Raw genomic sequence first — 26121 nt, 5'->3', positions numbered from 1 at the left:
GTGTGTGTGTGTAGTTGTGTGGTTGTGTGTGTATAGTTGTGTGTTTGTGTCTGTGTGTTTGTGTGTGTGTCTCTTCCTAGTTTTTGAAATAGATGCTGAGGATCTAGAACTAACTTCTTATCCAGACAGTACTTTACTGACTGGGTCACCTTGCCATCCATCTCAGGTGTTGATTTTAAATACTGGTGTTTTGTTTATTTTTTTTCTCCTTGACTCCAATATTTAATTTGCATCAAATAAATTAGTTTTTTTAGAGTGACCCACTTTATGTTTCACTCATATTTTCTATATATTCTGTTGAATATATATATATACATATATATATCCAATTTTATTTATTTTATGTTTAAATGTATTGGTATTTGTTTTCTTTTGTTTGGAGTTTAAGTTGTTCATTATTCTGTATTTTTTAAGTGTAAACTTGATGTCCAGCATTTAGATTTTACTTCTCTTTTAACATGAGGATTTTATTATTACTTTCCTACTTAATAGTTTTCTTATGTGAAGTTAAAAATTTTGATTAGCTATATTCTCAATTTTACCTGTCAGTTATTTTGAATTTGATTTGTAATTGGTTCTCTAAACTATTAGTAAATTAGGGTTTTCTCTATCTCTGTTTCTGTCTGTCTATCTGTTTGTCTCTGTCTCTGTCTCTGTCTCACACATATGTATACACACAAACACATTCCTTTCTTGGCTATAATCCATATTAGTATATCTCCTGTGGACAATTACTGCTTTTTTCCTCTGCTCTCTCCACTTGTACCTCACACTAGTATGTAGGAATGATTTTCTCGAAGCCCCAACTCCTTCAGACTATATGATTCTAGAAAATACTGAAATACACGAGGAGGCTTGATATCAACAAAATTTAGGAAAAAATGGCTGTCTAATAACTAAGAAACATGTACAATTTTTGCCTTGCAGAGTAGAATTTTTCATGAGAAACTTTCATAATTTACTCTAGAGCAACAGCAAAATTTCTTAGTCCTTCACCAAGAAAATCAACTGGAATCCCCAGACGTAGACTTAGGGAGGTGTTTATTCTCACACAAAAATTTGTCTCCAGACATTTCACAGAATCAGAATTTCACACAGCTTCCAAACGTTCATCAACATTGACTTAAATCTTTTATGAGCTTATGTCTTCAGCACATATTACTTAAGAAAATCAGATCCCTATATAGCTTTCACAAATGAGCTGCACACGCCTTCCTACTCCCTAAGATCCTAGTTCTTAGATGGGGCACAGAAAATAAATCTCAGGTTCCTTGTTTTTTTCTCATTGTAAAAGAATGTAAAGTATGAAAATCCCAAAGTTTATATTTAGTACCCTAACTAAGATATTCCCTGTCAAATTTAAAATAAAATGTTTAAAATCATAAAATATATCATGAAGTTACTGGCTTGCTTCACCATTGACAAGATACACAGGAAAACTACTGTAAAGGTGCCTTTCCATAAGTATATTCAGTAAATAATGGTGATATGTTTTATTATTCTTCATTAAATGGTGTAGTAAAATGCTTTCTTGGCTTTTAAATTAATTGACATGTTTCCTATTTGCAACCTTCCTCTTCCCATATATAGACTGTTGCCTTGTCTGTGACATCTTTTCATTGTCATATCCAATACTTGGCACAAATTAACACAATTCTCAGCAGAGAATGCCAGACTGGCAGTGATGCAGCCAAAGATTTCCACCTACATTAAAAAAATTATTTTCACATCAATTTGTTAAGTCTTTAAACCCTGGCCATCTGCAACACAACACATTCTCCAGTTTTGGATGAGGGATACATATTCTCATTTTGTTACACTTAGACTCATGGGACCATGTCCAATACAGAAAAAGAGAATAAAATCCAGGGTCTGGTGTTTTAATCTACTTTGGCAGGGAAAGAAACTACTTGGAGGAGAAACACTAACAAATTCACTAGCAAGGAAGCAATCAAACAGCAAGTATAAACAGAAATAAAATATACTTTTATAGATCTCCTGTGGTTTGGGTTATATACTTGTGATTATATAATATACATATATTATATATGTTTTTATTATATATATGCAAAGAGAGAGCAAACAGACACATGCACATGAGAGATATTGAGAAAATAAACATTGGCAAAGTAATTAAACAACTTTTCAAGGCAACACGTTTTCCAAAGACTTTGATAGATGACTGGTCAGTACCAGAACCACCCTTTGTTTTGCTCCAAAAGCTGACAAGTAGGGATTTTGAGGCAATGACAGTGAGAATAGATGTATGTGGTCAGAGCTTCTCTTCAAGTCCATTAAATATAGTATTTCAGAAAAAGAAAAGTATACTTCTTTCTCATTAGATAAGAATATGGTGTCTTTATGATAAGGAACTTTAAACAATAACACTGAATTACAAAATAAAGACATTTGATTGTTTTTGTAACAGCATGGTATAATGTAAGTTGTGAAATACTGTACCTTAAAAGTATAGCCAAAATGTTTATAAGCCTAAATGGCAGGCAGAGTGATGAGAATTTAAGTCTCAGTGTCCTTTGACTTTTCTTTTTATAAAATAACATATTATAAAATGAAACATTTACTTTAAAGAGGAGTACATTTTCCATAACCAGACATATATTTTAGAAGGTCACAAGACAAAAGACATTAATCATACAATTTTTGTCATCTCAACTTATTCTCTTTTAGAACTATAGAGTGACCAACTTAGAAATAAAGATTGACTAGTAAACCTATGAAAACCACCATACAAACTTCTAAGCCAATAGGAGGTTTACTCCAAGATCAGAATTATGTCTATCTCTAGCCATGCTGAGACTACTCCTGACACCTTGCTCTAACACCAACAGAGAGTGGTAGAAAGATGGAGCACCAAGCACCATTCATGTGGACCACAATCTAGTAAGTTTGTGTAACAGAAAAGAAAGGTGCCAACAACTTAGAAGGCAAGACCAAGGCCCATTAACAAAGTCCTAATTTTTAAATACTAGGTCCCATAGCAAAAGCAGAAATGACATGTATAACCAAGGAATATATGTCCTTTAGTAATTAACACATCTATAGTAATGTTTTCTGAAAAAAATCAATTTACCTAATGCAAAAAGCAGTGGATTCACAACCACAGCCACAAATATGTTCAAGGAACTCAAAGCAGAAATAACTAATGACTAAAGAATTACCACAAAAATAAACGTTGAGCAAATAACAATTCAAGATATGTACCTGAAGTTTGATAGATATAGAAAATTTTTAAGAAAAGTAAAATTGAAATAAATTGAAATGGAAAACTCAATGAAATATAATAAATAAAAAATAAAAATCTCAGCCTGCACCCAGAGCTGACTGGGTCCCATGCTTCTCTGTACCCAAATCCTGTGGTGGAGAGAGCTGGACTCTCAGAAGTGCAGACAATCCAGAGAACTCAGGGGAGCCCACTACTTCTGCTTACATTCCTGGCCCAAGAGGAACCCACCCAGAGTCCTCTGGACATAGGGACCTAGGAGCAGTCAGGGAGAAGATCCTTCCAGTCTTTGCCTACACCCAGAGCTGAAAGCCAGTCACCAGGAGACCTTGATACACCTGAGAGCAGAAGTAAGACCAACACTTCTGCCCCAAACAACCTGCCTGGAGCACTCAGGTCACACAAACCCAGGAGCAGTCTGGGACATCACACTTCCAGTTTCTACCTGTGCCCGGACCTGACCCAGTCCCATAGCTCTAGGTACCCAAATCCCATGGGAAAAGGAGCTGGGCATTCAGAAGTGTGGACAATCCTGAGAGCTCGGGGAGATCTCCACCTCTGCTCATATTCCTAGCCCCAGGAAGAACCTCCCTAGTGCCCCCCTGTCACAGGAACCTAGGCACAGTCAGGGGCAGAACCCTTCCTGAATCTGCCTCCACCCAGAGCTGAAAGCCAGTCAGCAAGAGCACTGATACACCTGAAAACAGAGGTAAGACTGACTCTTCTACTCTGAGCGACCCGCCTGGAGTTCTCAGGACACACAAACCCAGGAGCAGTCTGGGTTAGGACTCTGCCAGTTTCTGCCTGTGCACGGAGCTGGCCTGGCCCCACAGCTCTCTGTACCCAGAACCCGCTGAGAGAAAACAGGTTTACAGGAGTGCTGACACACAGGCTTACAGGAGGGTCAGGCCACCATCAGAGACAACAAGACCAGCAGCAAACACCAGAGACAAGCTAATGGTGAGAAGCAATTTGAGGAACCTAAGCAACAGAAATCAAGACGATTTGCCATCATCAAAGCCCAGTTCTCCCGCCAAAGCTAATACTGGTTATCCAAACACACCAGAAAAGAAAGATTTGGATTTAAAAATCATATCTCATGATGATGATAGAGGACTTTATGAAGGATATGAATAACTTCCTTAAAGAAATACAGGACAACACGGGCAAACAAGTAGAAGTCCTTAAAGAGGAAATACAAAATTCCTTAAGAGAATTATAAGAAACCACAACCAAACAGGTGATGAAATTGAGCAAAACAATACAAGATCTAGAAATGTAAATAGAAACAATAAAGAAATCACAAAGGGAGACAACACTGGAGATTGAAAACCTCAGAAGGAGATCAAGAGCTTCACCAACAGAATACAAGAGATAGAAGAGAGAATCTTAGGGACAGAAGATACCTTAGAAAACATTGACACAACCATCAAAGACCATGTAAAACACAAAAAAACTCCTAACCCAAAACATTCAGGAAATCCAGAACACAATGAGAAGGTTAAACCTAAGGATAATAGGTATAGAAGAGAGCAAAGACTCCCAACTTAAAAAGCCAGTAAATATCTTCAACAAAAAAAATCTTCCCTAACCTAAAGAAAGAAATGCCCATAAACATGTAAGAAGCCTACAGAACTCCAAATGGGTTGGACCAATAAAGAAATTCCTCCCATCACATAATATCAAAACACCAAATGCACAAAACAAAGAAACAATATTAAAAGCAGTAAGGGAAAAATGTCAAGTAACATAAAGACAAACCTATCAGAATTATACTAGACTTCTCATCAGAAACTATGAAAGCCAGAAGATTCTGGGCAGATGTAATACAAGCCGTAAGAGAACACAAATGCCAGCACAGGATATTATATCCAGCAAAAATCTCAATTAAAATGGATGGAGATATTCCATGACTAAACCAAATTTACATAATATCTTTCCACAAATTCAGCCCTACAAAGGATAATAGATGGAAAACTCCAAAACAAGGAGGGAAACTACACACTAGAAAAAGCAGGAAAGTAATCTTCTTGAAGCAAACCAAAAAGAAGAGACCCTCACAAACATAATTCCACCTCTAACAACAAAGACAACAGGAAACAACAATCATTTTTCCTTATTATCTCTTAACATCAATGGACTCAATTCCTCAATAAAAAGACATAGACTAAAAGACTGGATACATAAAGAGGACCTAGCATTTTGCTGCATACAGCAAACACATTTCAGTGACAAAGACAGATACTACCTCAGGTTAAAATGCTGAAAAAGTATTTTCCAAGGAAATGGTCTGAAGAAACAAGCTGTAATAGCCATTTTAATGTCCAATAAAATCGACTTTCAACCAAAGTTATCAAAAAAGATAAGGAAGGAAAAGGAAGGAAACTTCATATTCATCAAAGGAAAAATCCAGCAAAATGAACACTCAATCCTGAACAACTATGTTCCAAATGCATGGGCACCTACATTTATAAATGAAACCATACTAAAGCTCAAAGCACACATTGTACCTCATACAATAATAGTGGGAGATTTCAACAACCCATTCTCATCGATGAACAGATCATGGACAAAGAAAATAAGCAGAGACATAGATAAACTAATAGAAGTTATGAAGCAATGGATTTAACAGATATCTAAAGAACATTTCATCAAAAAACAAAAGAATATGCCTTCTCAGCACCTCATTGTACTTTCTCAAAAATTGACCATATAATTGGTCACAAAACAGGCCTCAACAGATAAAAGAAGTATGAAGTAATCCCATGCATCCTATCAGATCACCACAGATAAAGACTGGTCTTCAATAACAACAAAAACGACAGAAAGCCCACATACATATGAAAGTTCAACAATTCTCTACTCAATGATAACTTGGTCAAGAAAGAAATAAGTAAATTAAAGACATTTTTAAAATTTAATGAAAATGGAGACACAACATACCCAAAACTATGGGAGACAATGAAAACAGTGCTAAGAGGAAATCTCAAAGCTCTGAGTGCCTCCAAATAGAAACCAGAGAGAGTATATATTAGCAGCTTCACAGCACACGTAAAAGCTCTAGAATAAAAAGAAGCAAAAACACCAAGAGGAGTAGACCATGGGAAATAATCAAACTGAAGACTGAAATCAACCAAGTAGAAACAAAAAGGAACTATATAAGGAATGAACAAAACTTGGAGCTGATTCTTTGAGAAAATTAACATGATAGATAAACCATTAGCCAGAATAACCAGAGGGCACAAAGAGAGTATCCAAGTTAACAAAATCAGAAAGGAAAGGGGACACATAACAACAGAATCTGAGGAAATTCAAAAAAATCTTCAGATCCTACTACAAAATCAATATTCAGCAAAACTGTAAAATCTGGACAATTTTCTAGACAGATACCATGTAGAAAGGTTAAATCAGGATCAGATAAACCATCTAAACCGCCCCATAACTCCTAAAGAAATAGAAGGAATTATTAAAATCTCCAAACAAAAAATAAAGTCCAGGATCATATGGGTTTTGTGCAGAATTATATCATAACTTCAAAGAAGATATAACACCAGTACTGTCTGAAATATTCCAAAAAGTAGAAGCAGAAGGAACACTACACAATTCTTTCTATGAGGCCACAATTACGCTTATACCTAAACCTTACAAAGACCCAACAAATAAAGAGAACTTCAGAACAATTTCCCTTTTGAATATTGATGCAAAAATACTCGCAAACTGAATCCAAGAACACATCAAAAATTATCATCCATCATGATCAAGTAGGCATCATTCCAGGGATGCAGAGATGGTTCAATATACAGAAATCCATCAACATAAAACACTATATAAACAACCTTAAAGAAAAAAAACATATTATCCTTTCATAAGAAGCTGAGAAAGCATTTGACAAAATTTAACAGCCATTCATGTTAAAAGTCTTGGACAGATCAGAAATTCAAGGCCCATACCTAAACATAGTAAAGGTAATACACTAGTTAACATCAAAATAAATGGAGAGAAACTTGAAGCAATCCCATTAAAATCTAGGACTAGACAGGCTGCCATTCTCTCCCCTCTTATTCAATATAGTACTCAAAGAATTCCTAGCCAGAGCAATTACAGAACAAACAGAGGTTAAAGGGATACAGATTGAAAAGTAAGAAGTCAAAATATTACTATTTACAGATGATATGATAGTATTCTTAAGTGACCATGAAAGTTTCGTCAGAGAATTATTAAGCTTGATAAACTACTTAGGCAAGGTGGCTGGATATGAAATTAAGTCAAACAAATCAGTACCCTTCCTTTACTCAAAGGATAAACAGGTTGATCAAGAAATTAGAGAACTGACATCATTCATGATAGTCACAAATAACATAAAATACCTGGGTGTGACTCGAACCAAGCAAATGAAAGATCTGTATGACAAGTACTTCAAGTCTCTGAAGAAAGAAATTGAAGAATATCTCAGAAGATGGTCATAGTAAATTGGCCATCTTGCCGAAAGCAATCTATGGATTCAATGCACTCTCCATCAAAATTCCAAGTCAATTCTTCATAGAGTTAGAAAGAGCAACTTGCAAGTTCATTTAGAATGACAAAAAACTCAGTATAGCAACAAGTATCCTCAACAATGAAAGAACTTCTGGGGTAATCACCACCAATAACTTCACGTTTTACTACAGAGCACTAGTAAAAAAAAAAAAAAAACTATATGGTATTGGTACAGGAAACAGGCAGATAGATCAATGGATTAGAATTGAGACCCAGAAATGAACCCACACACCTGTGGTCACTTGATCATTGACAAAGGAGCTAAAACAATCCAGGGGGAAAAGATAGCATTTTCAACAAATTGTGCTGGTTCAACTGGAGCTCAGCATGTAGAAAAATGTAAATCGAAGAATACTTATTGCCCTGTACAATACTTAAGTCCAAGTGGATTAAAGACCTCGGCATAAAACCAGATACACTCAAACTAACAGAAGAAAAAGTGGGGAAGAGCCTCAAACACATGGGCACTGGGGAAAATTTCCTGAACATAATACCAATGGCTTTTGCTCTAAGATCAAAAACCAAGAAATGGGACTCCATAAATTTGCAAAGCTTCTGTAAAGCAAAGGACACTGTCATTAGGATAAAATGACAACCAACAGATTGGGGAAAGATTTTTACCAATCTTACATCCCATAGAGGGCTATTATCCAATACATACAAATGACTCAAGAAGTTAAACCACAGAGGGTCAAATAACCCTATTAAAAATGGGGTACAGAGTAACCTCGCTGATCCCGGCCCACAGCTCCCTGCTCCCAAACCACGTGGGAGTGAGAGCTCACTGTCTGGACAGGTGGGCACTCCTGAGACTGCAGAGCGGGAGAGACCACCAATACTGCCCATCCCTGCACACATCCCTGGCCCAAGAGTTAACTGTATACAGCCTCTGGGAAGCAGAAGACAGGGGTACTGGAGCGGCAGGTCCCCAGCAGTCCAGACACCGCCCGGACCTGAAGGGAATGATCAACAGCTCTCTGCACCCAAATCCCATGGGAGGGAGATCTAAAACATCAGAGGAGCAGACACACCTGGGAGGCCAGAAGAGACTACACTCTGCTCACAATTCTGACTCCAGAGAAAAACACCTAATGCCATCTGGGACCTTGGTGCACGGAGGCTCCAGGAAAAGGTGGCGCAGGTGCTCCTGGTTGCCGCCCTCACTGAGAGTTCAAAAGCAGCACCCCCACGAGTAACTTGAGCAGTGGGACCACAGGTAAGACCAACCTTTCTGCTCCAAGTGACCTGCCTGGTGAACTCAGTACACAGTCCCACAGGAACAGCTGAAGACCAGTAGGCAGGAAAGATTATATGCCCAAAAGCAGAACACTCTGTTCCCACAACTGGCTGAAAGAAAACAGGAAAACAGGTCTACAGCACTCCTGACACACAGGCCTATAGGAAGGCCTACCCACTGTCAGAAATAGCAAAACAAGGTAACACCAGAGACAACCTGATGGCAAGAGGCAAGCACAGAAAACCAAACAACAGAAACCAAGACTACATGACATCATCGGAGCCCAATTCTCCTACCAAAGCAAACTCTGAATATCCAAACACACCAGAAAAGCAAGATCGAGATTTAAAATCACATTTGATCATGATGCTGGAGGACTTCAAGAAAGACATGAAGAACTCCCTTGGAGAAGCGCAGGTAAACATAAATAAATAAGTAGAAGCCTACAGAGAGGAATCACAAAAATCCCTGAAAGAATTCCAGGAAAACAAAATCAAACAAGTGAAAGAATTAAAAATAGAAATAGAAGCAATAAAGAAAGCACAAAGGGAAACACCACGGATATAGAAAACCAAAGGAAGAGACAAGGAGCTGTAGATAAAAGCATCACCAACAGAATATGAGAGATAGAAGAGAGAATTTCAGGAGCAGAAGATTCCATAGAAATCATCAACACAACGGTCAAAGATAATGTAAAACGGAAAACATACAGGAAATTGTCCAAAACATACAGGATATCCAGGACTCAATGAGAAGATCAAACCTAAGGATAATATGTATAGAAAAGAGTAAAGACACCCAGCTCAAAGGACCAGTAAATATCTTCAACAAAATCATAGAAGAAAACTTCCCTAACCTAAAGAAAGAGATGCCCACAAACATACAAGAAGCCTACAGAACTCCAAATAGATTGGACCAGAAAAGAAAATCGTCTCATCCCATAATAGTCAAAACACCAAATACCCAAAATAGGAAAGAATATTAAAAGCAGTAAGGGAAAAATGTCAAGTAACATATAAAGGCAGACCTATCAGAATCACACCAGATATCTCACCAGAGACTATGAAAGCCAGAAGACCCTGGACAGATGTCATACAGAGGCTAAGAGAACACAAATGCCACCCCAGGTTACTGTATTCTGCAAAACTCTCAATTAACATAGATGGAGAAACCAAGATATTCCATGACAAAACCAAATTTACACAATATCTTTCTACACATCCAGCACTACAAAGGATAATTAATGGTAAAGACAAACATAAGGAGGAAAGCTATACCCTAGAAAAAGCAAGAAACTAATCATCTTGGCAACAAAACAAAGAGAAGAAAAGCACACAAACATAACCTCACACCCAAATATGAATATAACAGGAAGCAATGATCACTATTCCTTAATATCTCTCAATATCAATGGTCTCAACTCCCGAATAAAAAGACATAGAATAACAAACTGGATACACAATGAGGACCCTGCATACTGCTGCCTACAGGAAACACACCTCAGAGACAAAAACAGACACTACCTTTGAGTGAAAGGCTGGAAAACAACTTTCCAAGCAAATGGTCTGAAGACGCAAACTGGAGTAGCCATTCTAATATCAAATAAAATCAATTTTCAACTAAAAGTCATCAAAAAGATGAGGAAGGACACTTCACATTCACCAAAGGAAAAATCCACCAAGATGAACTCTCAATGCTAAATATCTATGATCCAAATACAAGGGCACCTACATACATAACAGAAACCTTACTAAAGCTCAAAGCACACATTGCACCTCACACAATAATAGTAGGAGATTTCAACACCCCATTCTGATCAATGGACAGATCATGGAAAGAGAAATTAAACAGAGACATAGACAGACTAAGAGAAGTCATGAACCAAATGGAATTAACAAATTTTTATAGAACAATCTATTATAAAACAAAAAGATATACCTTCTTCTTACCACCTCATGGTACTTTCTCCATCATTGACCATATAGTAGGCCATAAAACAGGCCTCAACAGATACAGAGACATAGAAATAATCCCATGCATCCTATCAGACATCCATGGGCTAAAGCTGGTCTTCAATAACAATAAGGGAAGAATGCCCATATATATACATGGAAGTTGAACAATGCTCTACTCAACGATAACCTGGTCAAGGAAGAAATGAAGAAAGATATTAAATACTTCTTAGAATTTAATGAAAATGAGGGACAACACACCCAAACTTATGGGACACAATGAAAGCTGTGCTAAGAGGAAAACTCATAGCTCTGAGTACCTGCAGAATGAAACAGGAGGGAGCATATATCAGTAACTTGGCAGCACACCTAAAAGCTCTAGAACAAAAAGAAGCAAATACACCCAGGAGGAGTAGAAGGCAAGAAATAATCAAACTCAGAGCTGAAATCAACCAAGTAGAAACAAAAAGGACCATAGAAAGAATCAACAGAACCAAAAGTTGGTTCTTTGAGAAAATCAACAAGATAGATGAACCCTTAGCCAGACTAAGGAGACGAAACATAGAGTCTGTCCAAATTAACAAAAACAGAAATGAAAAGGGAGACATATCAACAAAGCCAGAGGAAATTCAAAAAATCATGAGATCCTACTACAAAATCCTATATTCAACAAAACTTGAAAATCTGCAGGAAATGGACAATTTCCTAGACAGATAACAGGTGCCTAAGTTAAATAAGGAACAGATAAACCATTTAAACAACCCCGTAACTCCTAAGGAAATAGAAGCAGTCATTAAAGGTCGCCCAACCAAAAAGAGCCCAGGTCCAGATGGGTTCAGTGCAGAAGTCTATCAGACATTCATAAAAGACCTGATACCAATATTATCCAAACTATTTCACAAAATTGAAAGACATGGAGTACTACCGAATTCCTTCTATGAAGCCACAGTTTCTCTTATACCTAAACCACACAAAAACCCAAGAAAGAAAGAGAACTTCAGACCAATTTCCCTTATGAATATCGACGCAAAAATACTCAATAAAATTCTGGCAAACCGAATCCAAGAGCACATCAAAACAATCATCCACCATGATCATGTAGGCTTCATCCCAGGCATGAAGAGATGGTTTATTATATGGAAAACCATCAACGTAATCCATTATATAAACAAACTGAAAGAACAAAAACCACATGATCATTTCATTAGATGCTGAGAAAGCATTTGACAAAACTCAACACCCCTTCATGATAAAAGTCCTGGAAAGAATTGGAAGTCAAGGCCCATACCTAAACATAGTAAAAGCCATATACAGCAAACCAGTTGCTAAAATTAAACTACATGGAGAGAAACTTGAAGCAATCCCACTAAAATCAGGGAATAGGCAAGGCTGCCCACTCTCTCCCTACTTATTCAATATAGTTCTTGAAGTTCCAGCCAGAGCAATCAGACAACAAAAGGAGATCAAGGGGATACAGATTGGAAAAGAAGAAGTCAAAATATCACTATTTGCAGATGATATGATAATATATTTAAGTGATCCAAAAAGTTCCACCAGAGAACTACTAAAGCTGATAAACAACTTCAGCAAAGTGGCTGGGTATAAAATTAACTCAAATAAATCAGTAGCCTTCCTCTACACAAAAGAGAAACAAGCTGAGAAAGAAATTAGGGAAACAACACCCTTCATAATAGTCCCAAATAATATAAAATACCTCGGTCAGACTTTAACCAAGCAAGTAAAAGATCTGTATGATAAGAACTTCAAGCCTCTGAAGAAAGAAATTGAAGAAGACCTCAGAAGATAGATAGATCTCCCATGCTCATGGATTGGCAGGATTAATATTGTAAAAATGGCCATTTTTCCAAAAACGATCTACAGATTCAATGCAATCCCCATCAAAATACCAATCCAATTCTTCAAAGAGTTAGACAGAACAATTTGCAAATTCATCTGGAATAACAAAAAACCCAAGATAGCTAAAATTATCCTCAACAATGAACGGACTTCTGGGGGAATCACTATCCCTGAATTCAAACAGTATCACAGAGCAATAGTGATAAAAACTGCATGGGATTGGTACAGAGACAGACAGATAGACCAATGGAATAGAATTGAAGACCCAGAAATGAACCCACACACCTATGGTCACTTGACTTTTGACAAAGGAGCCAAAACCATCCAATGGAAAAAAGATAGCATTTTCAGCAAATGGTGCTGGTTCAACTGGAGGTCAGCATTTAGAAGAATGCAGATCGATCCATGCTTAGCACCCTGTACAAAGCTTAAGTCCATGTGGATCAAGAACCTCCACAGCAAACCAGATACACTCAAACTAATAGAAGAAAAAGTGGGGAAGCATCTCGAACACATGGGCACTGGAGAAAATTTCCTGAACAAAACACCGATGGCTTATGCTCTAAGATCAAGAATCGACAAATGGGATCTCATAAAACTGCAAAGCTTCTGTAAGGCAAAGGACACTGTGGTTAGGACAAAAAGGCAACCAACAGATTGGGAAAAGATATTTACCAATACTACCACAGATAGAGGGCTTATATCCAAAATATACAAAGAACTCAAGAAGTTAGACCGCAGGGAGACAAATAACCCTAATAAAATATGGGGTTCAGAGCTAAGCAAAGAATTCACAGCGGAGGAATGGCAAATGGCTGAGACACACCTAAAGAAATGTTCAACATCTTTCATCATAAGGGAGATGCAAATAAAAACAACCCAGAGATTTCACCTCACACCAGTGAGAATGGCTAAGATCAAAGTCTCAGGTGACAGGAAATGCTGGCAAGGATGTGGAGAAAGAGGAACACTCCCCCATTGTTGGTGGGATTGCACACTGCTACAACCATTCTGCAAATCAGTCTGGAGGTTCCTCACAAAACTGTACATTGAACTACCTGAGGACCCAGCTATACCTCTCTTGGGCATATACCCAAAAGATGCCCCAACATATAACAAAGACACATGCTCTACTATGTTCTTAGCAGCCTTATTTATAATAGCCAGTAGCTGGAAAGAACCCAGATGCCCTTCAACCGAAGAATGGATACATAAAATGTGGTACATCTACACAATGGAATATTACTCAGCTATCAAAAACAATGACTTTATGAAATTCATAGGCAAATGGTTGGAACTGGAAAATATCATCCTGAGTGAGGTAACCCAATCACAGAAAAACACACATGGTATGCACTCATTGATAAGTGGCTATTAGCCCAAATGCTTGAATTGCCCTAGATGCACAGAACATATGAAACTCAAGAAGGATGTCCAAATTGCGAATGCTTCACTCTTTCTTTAATAGGGGAACAAGAATACCCTTGGCAGGGAATAGAGAGGCAAAGATTAAAACAGACATAGAAGGAACACCCATTCAGAGCCTGCCCCACATGTGGCCCATATATATATACAGCCATCAAACTAGATAAGATGAACGAAGCAAAGATGTGCAGGCCCACAGGAACTGGATGTAGATCTCTCCTGAGAGACACAGCCAGAATACAGCAAATACATAGGCGAATGCCAGCAGCAAACCACTGAACTGAGAACAGGACCCACGTTGAAGGAATCAGAGAAAGGACTGGAAGAGCTTGAAGGGGCTCAAGACCCCATATGTACAACAATGCCAAGCAACCAGAGCTTCCAGGGACTAAGCCACTACCCAAAGACTATACATGGACTGACCCTGGGCTCCAAACTCATAGGTAGCAATGAATAGCCTAGTAAGAGCATCAGTGGAAGGGGAAGCCCTTGGTCCTGCCAAGACTGAACCCCCAGTGAATGTGATTGTTTGTGGGAGGGTGGTAATGGGGGGAGGATGGGGAGGGGAAGCCCATATATAAGGGGAGGGGGAGGGGGAGGGGTGTTGGCCCGGAAACCGGGAAGGGGAATAACAATAGAAATGTAATAAGAAATACTCAAGTTGGGGTTGGGGATTTAGCTCAGTGGTAGAGCGCTTGCCTAGGAAGCGCAAGGCCCTGGGTTCGGTCCCCAGCTCCGAAAAAAAAAAAAAAAAAAAAAAGAACCAAAAAAAAAAAAAGAAATACTCAAGTTAATAAAGATTTAAAAAAAATTACAAAACTTGAAAAAAATGGGGTACAGAGCTAAACAAAGAATTCTTACCTGAAGTATATTGAATGGCTGAGAAGTACCTAAAGAAATATTTAACAACCTTAGTCATCAGGGAAATGCAAATCTAAGCAACCCAGAGATTCTACCTCACACCAGTCAGAATGGCTAAGATAAAAAATTCAGGTGACAGCAGATGCTGGCGAGGATGTGAGAAAGAGGAACACTCTTCCATTGTTGTTAGGATTGCTGACTGGTACAACCACTCTGGAAATCAGTCTGGAGGTTCCTCAGAAAATTGGACATTCCACTACCTGAGGACCCAGCTATACCTCTCTTGGGCATAGACCCAAAAGATGCTCCAACATATAACACAGACCCATGCTTCACTATTTTCATAGCAGCCTTATTCATAATAGCCAGAAGCTGGAAAGAACACAGATGCTCTTCAACAGAGGAATATATACAGAAAATGTGGTATATCTATACAATGGAGTACTACTACTCAGCTATTAAAAACAGTGACTTTATAAAATTCATAGGCAAATGAATGGAAGTAGTAAAATATACTGAGTGAGATAACCCAATCCCAAAATACACACATGGTATGCACTCATTTCTAAGTGGATATTCATAGGAGGAGATATTTAAACAAAGTTTAGAGCAGAGACTGAAGGAATGGCCATTCAGGGCCTACCCCACCTGGTGATTCAGACCATATAGATACAGTCACCAAACCCATACTATATTGCTGATCCAAAGAAGTGAACGCTGAAAGGAGCCCAATACATCTGTCTCCTGAGAGGCTCTCCCAGAGAATGAAAAATACAGAGTCAAATGCTTACAGTCAACTACTGAACTGAGAATGGGGTCCCCATTGGAGGAGAGAAAGTTTTCAAGGAGCTGAAGGGACTTGCTACCCCATAAGTACTAAGCAACCAGAGCTCCCAGAGACTAAACCACTAACCCAAGAGTACACATGAAAAGAACGATGTCTCCAGCTGCATATGCAGCAGAAGATGGCCTTGTTGGGCACTAGTAGGAGGAGAAGCCCTTGGTCCTGCCAAAGCTGCACTCCCACCCCCCTCGTGTAGGGGAATGTCCAGGCCGTGAGATAGGAAGTGGTGGGTGGTTGCGGAGGGGGAACACCCTCATAGAAGAAGGGGGGAGGGGTGATGGGATAGGTGGTTTATGGATAGGAAACCAGGAAAGGGATAACATTTGAAATGTAAGTTTAACAAATCCAATAAAATAAAATCTCTGAGGGAAATATTACCACTTGTTTGGATAAAGTATGAAGAAGAACATTATATTTCATAGATAAAGCTGAGAAAATGTGTTGCTTCCACATTCATATTAAATGTATAAAAACATTGGACTCAACATAAAGAAAATCTGAGGTACTATGAAACTTCCAAATTATAGGTTGCTCAGGCCAAAGTTTCAGAAATTACTTTTCATTTTTAAATTTTCATCAAACCCTGTCCCCCACTCCCCACCCCTCACAGAGACCCTCCTTTCGCCAACTCCTGTCACCTTCTTCTCTGAGAGTGTGAGGCCCTTGTGTATCCACATTCCACCCCACACATCCCCCTCCTACACTGGTGCATTGTGTATCTGGCAAGGTATGCAAACCCTCTCTCACTGTGTCCAGATAGGAAAGCCCCGTTGGAGAAGGAGAATGGTCACTACAGTCAGGCGTCAGCTTTAAGGAGAGCCTCTACTCCAGTTGTGAGTTCTTCAAGAAGATTGAGCTAAATGTCTGCTACATATGTGTGGGTAGCCTCCTTCAAAACTTTGTGTGTTCATTTATTGGTGGACCAGTCTATAAGTGGTCCTAGAGGTCCAGGTTAGTTGACTCTGTTGGTCCTCCTGAGAGGGTTCTCATTCTCATTAAAAAAATCTCTAGAAGAAATTTCCACAAGTCTAAAGAAAGTGATGCTTAAGGTTTAATAGGCATACAGAATACAGAATAAACAGAACATGAGAGGAAACTCCCATGTTACATAATACTACAAAGTAAAGTATACACACACACACACACACACACACACACACACACACACACACACACACTATACCTAACAAAGAAATATTGAGAGCACCAAGAGAGAAAAACCCAAGTTAAATAATGATCAACCAGAATAACATGTAACCTATCAAAGACTTTTAACTACATTCAGATCTCTAGTTAGACCAATATCATATATTGAAGCTGCTTCTTTTTTTCTATTATATGGTTTTTCCTTTTAAAAATTAAGTGTCCATAGGTAAATGGGTTTATTACTGGGTAATCAATTCTATAGCATTAATCAATTTGCATATTTCTTTACCAAACTATGAAGTATTTAATCACTATAGCTCTGTAGTACAACTTGAGGTAAGGGATGGTAATTCCTCCAAAAATTTCTTTAATTTTTGATAATTGTCTTTGCTATCCTGGGTCCTTCATTTTTAACATATGAAGATGTGAATTACTTTTTCAAGATCTATACATTATGGTGTGTTGGAATTTGATGGGGATTAGATTGAATCTTTGATAAAATGATCATTTTCATTAAATTAATTCATGAGCATGGGAGATCTTTCCATCTTCTGAGGTCTTCTTTGATTTCTTTTTTTCAGGGATTTGAAGTTCTTGCTATTCAGATCTTTCACTTGATTGGGTAGAGTTATATCAAGATATAATTTGTGTCTATAGTAAAGGGTGTTCTTTCCATAATTTCATTCTCTACCCCTTTATCACTTGTATTAAGGAAGGTTATTGACTTCGTTAATTTTATAATCAGCCACTTTGCTGAGGTTCTTTATCAGATGTAAGATTTATTTGGTATAATTTTGTGGATTTCTCATTGTCTATCATATATATACCTGTGAATATTGATACATTGACTTCTTCCTTTCAAGTTCAGATTCCCTTGACCTTTTGTTTTCTTGTTGCTCTCGCTAGAATTTCAAGTACTGAATGAGTAGATAGGAAGAGAGTGAGCAGCCTTGTCTTGTCCCTTATTTTAGTGGTTTTTTTCTAAGTTTCTCTCCATTTAATGTGATGTGGGCTACTGGCTTGCTGTATATTACTTTTATGAGGTTTAGCTATGAGCCTTGAACTACTGATTTCTACAATATTTTTAACCTGAAGGGATTTGGGATTTTGTCTAAGGACCTTCCAGCATCTAATAAGATGATTATGTAATTTTTTTTCCTTTCAGACTGTTTATATGATAGAATACATTGATAAATTACCTTTTTTTGGGTTTTTGTTTTGTTTTTTCTTTTTTTATTGGTTATTTTATTTATATACATTTCAATTGTTATCTCCCCCCTTCCCTGTTTCTCCTTCAAAATCACCCTATCCTACCCCTGTACCCCCTGCTTCTCTGAGGCTGCTCCCTCATAAACCCACCCAATCCACCCTCATCACCCTAGCATACTCTTATGCTGGGGCATCAAGCCTTCACTGGACCAAGCACCTACCTTCACACTGATACCATATAACACCATCTTCTGCTACATATGCAGCTGGAACTATGGGTCCCAATGTATATTCTTTGGTTGTAGGTTTAGTCCCTTGGAGCTCTGCGGGGTCTACTTGATTGATATTGTTATTCCTATGGGGTTGCAAACCCCTTCAGCTCCTTCATTCTTTCTTCTAACTCCTTCATTGGGGTCCCCATGCTAAGCACAATGGTAGGGTGCAAGCATCCACATCTGTATCAGTAAGGCTATGGCAGAGCTTCCCAGGAGACATCCATATCAGGCTCCTGTCAGCAAGCACTTCCTGGCATCAGCAACAGTGACTGGATTTGGTCACTGCATATGGGATGGATCCCAATGTGGGTCAGTCTCTGGATGGCCTTTCTTTCAGAACCTCCTTCACTCTTTGTCCCTGTGTTTTCTTTAGACAGGAGCAATTCTGAGTTAAAATTTTGAGGGTGGTGGGTGACACCGTCTCTCAACTGGGGGCTATGCCTTGCCTTTGGATATGGTCACTACAGGTTCTCTCTCCCCCATGTTGGGTATTTCAGCTAATGTCATACTCATTGAGTTCTGGGCGCCTCTTGATTTCCTGGCATCTGAGACTTGCTGTTGGTTACCCCCAGTTCCCCACTCTTACACACTTCTGCTCAATTTTATGTACATCTCCCTCGTCTCTACCCACACCTGATCCTGTCCCCCTTTTTCTACAGTCCCTTTCCTCACTTCCACTCAAGTCCCTCCCATGCTCTATCTCCTGTGATTATTTTGTTCTTCCTGCTAAGTGGGACTGAAGCATCCACACTTTGGTCTTCCTTCTCCTTGAGCTTTATATGGTCTATAAGTTGTATCAAGGGTACTCAGCACTTTTCCTAATAACTACTTATCAGTGAGTACATTCCATATGTGTTCTTTTGTGACTGGGTTACCTCACTCAGGATGATATTTTCTATTTCCAACCATTTGCCTGCAAGTTCCATGAAATCATTTTTTAATGGCTCTGTGGTATTCCATTGTATAAATGTACCACATTTTCTATATCCATTCTTCTGTTGAGGGACATTTGGGTTCTTTCCATCTTCTGGTTAGTATAAATAAGGTTGCTATGAACATAGTGGAGCATGTGTCCTTGTTATATGTTGGAGCTATTTTGGGATATATGGCCAAGAGAGGTATAGCTGGGTCCTCAAGTAAAACTATGTTCAATTATCTGAAGAACTGCCAGACTGATTTCAACAGTGGTTGTTCAAGCTTCCAATCCCACCAGCAATGGAGGAGTGTTCCTCTCTATCCACATCCTCATCAGCATCTTCTGTGACCTCAGTTTTGATCTTAGCCAGTCTGACTAGTGTAAGGTGGAATCTCAGTGTCATTTTGGTTTTGCTTTTCCCTGATGACTAATGTTGTTGAACATTTCTTTAGGTGCTTCCCAGCCATTTGAATTTCTCAGTTGAGAGTTCTTTATCTCTCTACCAAAATTTTTAGGAGTTATTTGATTCTCTGGAGTCTAACTTCTTGAATTATTTGAATATATTGGATATTAGCCCTCTATCATATGCAGGGTTGTTAAAAATCTTTTCCCATTCTGTCGGATGCCTTTTTGTCCTATTGACAGTGTCCTTTGCCTTACAGAAGCTTTTCAGTTTTATGAGATCCCATTTGTCAATTGTTGATCTTTGAGCCTGAGGCATTGGTGATCTGTTCAGAAAGTTTTCATATAATGAACCATTCCTCTATCTCTGGCATGATTCCTACACGAGTGTGTGGAAGATGTGTTTTATGTGTTCCTGGATTTGGTTTGTGAGAATTTTATTGAGTTCTCTTTGTTTTATGGAGTCTTTGTGTGGTTTAGATCATCAGGGTACTGTAGCTTCATAGAATGAGTTTGGCAATGGTCCTCCTATTTCATATTTTTTAAATAGTTTGAGGAGTATTGGCCATAATTCTTTCTTGAAAATCTCGTAGAATTCTGCACTAAAATATCTGGATGTGGGCTTTGGGGGGTGGTGGTGGAGGGACAGACTTTTAATGGCTGATTGCATTTGCTTAGGAGTTATGGGACTATTTTCATAGTCTGGTCTTGATTTAACTTTGGTAAGTAGTTTCTGTCTAGAAAAATCATTCATTTGTTTAGATTTATCAGTTTTGGGTGGAACCGGCTTTTGACGTATGATTGGATGATTTTCTTGAATTTCTATAGTTTCTCTTGTCTTGTTACCCTTTTCATTTCTGGTGCAGTATCTTTCTATTTTAGTTAATTTGGCTAAAGATGTGTCTGTCTTGTTGATTTTCTCAAAAAGCTAGCTTTCTGTATTGTTCGTTTTGTTACAAATTGATTGTTTTCAGTTCTGAGTTTCACTATTTCCTACCATCCACTCCTTTTTTTTTTGTTCTAGAGCTTTCAGGTGTGCTATTATGTTGCTAGTATGAGATCTCTCCAATTTCTTTATGAAGGCATGTAGTATTATGAATTTTCCACTTAGCACTACATACATTGTATCCGATAAGTTTGGGTATGTTGTGCTTTCATTTTCCTTGACAGCCTATGGAAAGAGATATCAATAAACGCACAAGAAGCTAAAAACATACAAACTCGGTTGGACCAGAAATGAAAAGCCTCCCACTACTTAATTATCAAAACACTATATGTACAGAACAACAACAAAAAAAGACTATTAAAAGCTGCAAGGGGAAAAGGGCTAATGATGCATAAAGTCACACACATCAAAATTACACCAAACTTCTCAATGAAGACATTAAAAGCCAAATGATCTTGGACAGATATCTTGCAGACCCTAAGAGACCACTGATTATTATACCCAGACTACTATACCCAATAAAACTCTCAGTCTTGTATGGTAAACCAAAATATTCCACGACAAAGCTAAATATAAACAATAACTTCCGACTAATTATCAAGGATAGTAGAAGGAAAACACCAACACAAGGAGTACAAATACACCCATGAAAACACAAGAAATTAATCATCTCACACCAAATCCAAAAGGAGAGAATCATACACACAAACTTCCACCATCAAAATAACAGGAACTAACAATCATTTATCATTAATATCTCTCAACATCAATGAACTCAATTCACCAATAAAACGCTAAGAAACAGGGTCCATCATTTGTTCTAAATAAGACACACTCATTGAAAACAAAGATAGACACTACCTTAAAGGGCTAGAAAAAGGTTTTCCAAGTAAATGTACCCAGGAAACAAGCTGAAATAGCCATTCTAATATCTAATAAAATTACCTAAAGTTATTAAAAATATCAGAAAGAACAAATCATACTCATCAAGGAAAAATCTCCCAAGATGACATCTCAATTCTGAACATCTATGCCCAAAATGCAAGAAATTATTTTCAACAAACTTTATAAGAAATTTCCTCATCTAATGAGAGTGATGCATAAGGTACAAAAGGCATAAGGAATAGAACAGGGCATGAAAAGAAACTCCTATATTACACGATAAAAACACACATTTTGTGCATAAAAACATACAATACAAATATATATAGATATAGATATAAAATACATATACATATGCATATACCTAACCTAATAAAGAAATATTGAGATCAGTAAGAGAAAATAACAGTAAAGTTAAAGAATGGTCAACCAGAACTTATCAGTGAAGAACTGTCAAACATAACTGTTGTTATGATTCAAGTTTAAAATGACTATTTTCTACTATACCCAGATAAACTGTCATTCATAATCAAATTAGAAAGAAAAGTGTTTTCCCAATTAAAAAACAATACAAAATTTGTGTACACAGAGTCATCTCTACAAAGGACACTAAAGAAAATACTTTGTTCTGAACAGAAAATTAAATATAACAAGGAAAGTAGAAAGCATATAGAAAATGTTATAAAATTCTATTTTCACTTTTTATTCATTTTTTATCATACAATGTATCCTGGAGGCAAAATCCCCTCCTTCTTCTCTTCATAAAGTCTCTTCCCTTTCCCCTATTTCCAGTATCCATTCCTCTGTGTTTCCCTTGAGAATTTTATACATGTCTACACAACAGAAAAATAATGTGTTCCCCATTCTCTCATCCAACTCTGAAATAATACCATAATACCTCCATCCCAGCCTTAATGTTTTTATTGATATTTTAATAATCTTCCACATGCATTTACATGTGTTGGTCCAGCCATTGGAACATGGGAAATCTAGTTGTGGCCACATTCCTGAATAAGAGTCTTTTTCTCCTTCCAGAAACTACAAACTACCAATAGTTCCTCACTAAGGACTGGAGTCTGGTGATTAACTTCTTCCTATGGGAGAATTTTTACAGGCTTGATTTGTGAGGAATTGTGGAGTAATCCCAATTGTTGGGAGATCAGAATTGTGAGAGTCATGTCATGCCCAGAAGATAAGAGTCATTTCTTCTTCTGTTTCCTATATTCTGTCTCTTCTGCCATATTGTTCCTGAGACTTGAGTGTGGCAGGGTTGATATAGATGCATAAACATTTATCACATTAATAAGTCAAACTGAGAGCCTCTGTCCTCCTAAGTGTGGGTTGTGAGTGACCAGCATTAGATTAGCAGGAATACAATGGCCTATGACTCTGATCCACTCAGTATACTGATAGTTATTCCATGTCAGTCATGCAACTCTTACATCAATGAGGACAGATTAAGTATTGAACATCAGACAATGATTTTCTGGTTTTATTCCATGATATAGTTTTTTTTTCAATCTCATTGTCTTTGCTGTTTTTATTTCTGCTTCTGATCACCTATCCTTCAAATACAGCATAGAAAATGAAACATCACATTGGTCATTTTCCCCCAATTTATCTTGATTCACTATAATGTAACAATTTGCCTGTACTATTAAATAAAATTTACTAATGGCTGTGAAAGCTTTCTTGTCATTCCCCAAGCCTTTACCCCCAGGATGAGATAATGAGTTTGTCCACTGAGCCAACAACATTTCAGAACACATTTTTTTTGTACTTTCTCTATTTTTTGCTGAGATTTATCAGAATGCTTTAGAACTTGATATTTGAGATTTTAAAAACATGTACACATATCAGAGTATTCTTGCAAAGGCATCTTAGTTCAGTGATGGAGGATGAGCACCAATATTTTAATATACTGCATTAGCCAAACTCTTCATAGATTCACATATAAATAAACTAATATGGGTTTGAGATGTTAGTGCCCTCTATTAAGAACCAAATGTATATGTTTATAATTTATTGGTGAATTTCTATTCAAGTTATTGACATTTCACCCAGAAAATATGGACATTTCATTTCCCAAATTTTCTAGTATATGTTTACAATATAGATATACATTTCCCCAGGTTATTTTTGTGTTGTGGTTAATTTTCCCGAATAGATAAATACTATACTCATAAACAATTAAAATAAATACACCAGTAACATGCATATCTACTCCATTTTTAGAAAGAATTGGTAGACATTGGATCTTTCTTTCAATAGCCTCTAGGCTACATGTTACCCCAAAATTTTCAAATGTCTATTCATTATTTTCACTTTTTCATGGTTCTTGAAAAGGAATATACACAGCCAGATTTTTGTGACACTTCCCAAGCTTTCTAAGGCTAATTTGTCTCAACATAGAAATGATGGGAGTTTTATGCAACAGAGTTGCTGCATAGAGACCAGCACAATTCAGTTTATTTTTAGCTCTTCTTCTCTGGTCTCTATCATAGCACATTACACTCATGCGACCAAAGTTTCAGAAATGGTGATGTCATTATTGTGAGTTTCAGCTTTCTCACAGTGGGAGTCTCTCTGCCCCAAATACAATATAATGTATCATAGACCATCATTTGCATTTTCCTAGACCTCTTTGATTTTTAATTTGGCTAGTTTCCAAGGAATGAAGCAAAACTAATTGAGGATGCATAGACTTTGTTTTATTTTGATCAATATGTTGTGGGGTGGAATTTTACTGCCACATCCAGGCATGAACTAGAAGATAAAAATTCCCAAATGTAAATAATAGATCTAGATCCCAATGAAGTCAAAACAGCTACACTGGAGGGAGAAAGATATTGAGAATTTAGAAGAACAACTTTGCTTTAGGTGAGAAAATGAACATGAAAATAGAACTGAGATAATGGGCTTATTACATATTTAAATATTTTGAAAGTATAATAGAAAAGATCATTTTCTGACAGAGAATTATCTTTTTCTTTATTAATTTGTTGGTATTGATAGAAAGAAGAGAATATAAAAGAGAATTTAGTGACACTACAAGCACAAGGTCTTCTAAAACATAAAATATACCTAGTTTTTTTCATGGTACAAATGAGAAAGGACACATTATAAGCTCAGTTACTTAAGAGGTTGGTCTTAATTGCTTGTACTATCTACAGATAGTATGGGGCACTAGGAATATATGGCCTGGCTGTAGGACGTGTGTGACTAGGGACTGGGTTTGGAGGTTCAAAGCCTTGCCCAACTTACAGAACACCCACTCTTCTTTTTTATTAAAGATGTGGTTATCACCTTTCTGCTCTAGTTATTTCTTGTCTTGACTTCTCAGTATTTTAGAATTACCCTCTTAAGCCATAAGTGACCAAGCCAGTTCAGTCATCAACTGGGTCTCAAGGGAAGGAGTGCAGATTGAAAAGAAAAGACAATTAGACAACATTATAACATGACTTCAGTCTGTGCTGAGGCTGAAGCTGGTTTATTTTTCTCCAGCATGCTATTATACCGTTCTAAGTACATTCAATGAATAAGGTCAGGTTCAGGACAAGAAACAAACAAGGCAATAAACAAATTCAGTCAAGGAACAAACAATGCAATAAACAAAGTCCTACTATCACTGTGTCTAGGGGCTTATCAGGATGACCAAGATAAAAAAAATGTCACACATTCCTGGGCTGAGTTTACCTGGAGCTTTGCATTAGCCCAAGTGTAAATATTCTTACCAAAGCTAAGAATCAAATTTCTTCCAAATTCCTGCAAGGCAGTTCCAAAATCTCTCCACATCTTCCCCCTTTTTATTTCATAAACAAGACTGCGCCTTTCTTGGGATGTTCTGATAATATTGCCTTTGTTACCCATCATGGAATATGTATTATCAAAAGCAATGCATTTCTGTCATAGGTGGGTAAGGCTCTGTGCACAATCTTACCCATCATTGGCTGCCATTTGTTAAATTAATAACATGTCTTGGAATCCAATTTTAATTTCAAGCCATGTCTTTTTCCTGCCAACATGTTAATGTTGTTAAAGGCAAGTTTTTATCACAATGAGCAAGAAAAAAGTATTCCCAATACAAAAACAGATGTCAAAATCAAGCTATATATGCCATTCTTGAAGCTTAACCAAGATGAAAATACTGACCTCAGGCCACAAATTATTTTATCAGCAATGTCTGCATCATCAAAGCTCAGTGGAGTTACATTCTTTAAATTTATTATCTTGATGTGTAAAGTTAAAACATCTAGAGAGGTGTTAGAATTATGCCAAATTCCCTACAAGTTTCTTTGAATTTTTTCCCAATTATGGTGACTATCATTGTACACTTTAGAAGTAATACAAATCCATTTGTACTAAGCATGACACTCAAGATGACTTCTTATT

The sequence above is a fragment of the Rattus norvegicus genome, chromosome 7 (assembly GCF_021556685.1).
Source record: "Rattus norvegicus strain SHRSP/BbbUtx chromosome 7, alternate assembly SHRSP_T2T, whole genome shotgun sequence".
In the NCBI taxonomy this organism is placed as follows: domain Eukaryota; kingdom Metazoa; phylum Chordata; class Mammalia; order Rodentia; family Muridae; genus Rattus; species Rattus norvegicus.
This window is presented reverse-complemented; position numbering follows the sequence as displayed.